Here is a 1,584-nt window from a genome sequence, read left to right as displayed (position 1 = left end):
AGATCTATAGTCAGCAACTGGAATGTTTAAATCAAGCCCTTCATCAGAAATGCCCTTGACTCGTAAACATGTGGCACATTTGACGCAACACAAGATTATGGAGTTGGGTTGAGGTTCTCCCCCACCCACCATATTCTACAGATATGGCACCATCAGATTACCATGTTTTTTTTTTTGTTCACTGCAACACCATCTTAATGGGAAAAAGTATGCAAATATGGAAGGTTTTTAAAAAGGACATTGATATGTTTTTGCTTCAAAGCTAAGTTATTTCTTTATTCAGGGCATTAACAACCTGAGTGTAAGATGGAAAAGTATCATCGATAAGAATGGAAACTATTTAATTTAATGTTATGTCTTGATATATAAGTTGTTCAGGTTTTGTCATCTAAAAAACAGCGACATTAATTTCTTGAGGACCTAATAGTAATATAGTTCTAAACTAAATATGCAATTTTTCAGCCTGATGAGCTAGATCCTGGACAAGTCTGAACAATTCATTAAGAACAGCTCACAACACTGAAAAAAAAGAGATAACTTGAAGTGATTCAACCAAGAGACATAGATCTATACATATAAAACTATAACTGTGCATGTAAAGAAAACTAATAGATTATCATCTATGTCACTTTACCAACTCATACATATAAGGTAATACATAAAACAAAAGACTGCATCTTCAATAACTATTACAGAAAGAAAACAAACAAGCAAACTAGTAATACATGTAACTGCTAGTTATTATGATAACTTTATAAGTGACACACAACTTACCAAAGAATTACCATTTATTTCTACAATATTTTTCTAATCTATTTATATAACAAACTGCTTGTGAATACATTAAATGGTCAGTTATATGGTTCCTAACATCATGAGTCGCACAAACAAATGAATATTACAACCAATCCTACTAATTACTATTGGGTTCACTTGCATGTTTTAACTAGATAAGCTATATGTAATGAGTGAAATAAAAATTCAACTTGTAAGTAATTTGGTGTAGGATAACATGCATTTACTCACTTGACATGTTTACTATTGGCTCAGTTGTAATTTTTCAACATTTGCACATCCTAAGTTCAAAACAACAAACCTGAAATGAAGACCCCTTTATTTCATAGATACAGTAGGTTCTGTGTATATTAATATTTATGAGGTTTGTGTCATAGCTGCCATATTCAACTAAACTGTTTTTTACATATTACTTCAGAAAAAAAAAAAAACATTAATTATTTTTATTCTACAGTTAAGTTCTAGTAATAATAAGTTATTTGAAAAAATAAAACTTAATTTTAAAAGCTATTTCTTTAAGTGAGTTATAATTATCACAACTGATTTGAGAAATGCTTCAAAATTTTAAGATTGCATTTGTACACAAATTCAATGTATACAACAATATATATAAAAAAACTACCCTAAATCACTCTTATAATCCAAGTAAATAGAATGTTAGGCTTAAAATTAACAGAATTAAAGCACAGAAGATTTCAACAATATGATGGTACATGAATATTTAATTATATTTCAAAGATTGTTTGTTTTTGAATTTCGCGCAAAGCTACACGAGGGCTATCTGCGCTA

The 1,584-nt window shown here is 29.5% G+C and overlaps 1 protein-coding gene across 1 annotated transcript in view; it reads right to left on the bottom strand.

The window, feature by feature from the left end:
* The window catches only part of LOC106476424 (prostaglandin E synthase 2-like), a 9,307-nt gene that overhangs the window by 6,425 nt on the left and 1,298 nt on the right, over positions 1–1,584 (bottom strand). The window lies entirely within an intron of this gene.

This window comes from Limulus polyphemus, unplaced genomic scaffold (assembly GCF_000517525.1).
Source record: "Limulus polyphemus unplaced genomic scaffold, Limulus_polyphemus-2.1.2 Scaffold155, whole genome shotgun sequence".
Lineage (NCBI taxonomy): Eukaryota > Metazoa > Arthropoda > Merostomata > Xiphosura > Limulidae > Limulus > Limulus polyphemus.
Note: the sequence above shows the minus strand (reverse complement) of the source record. Positions and strands in the feature narration are given on the sequence as shown.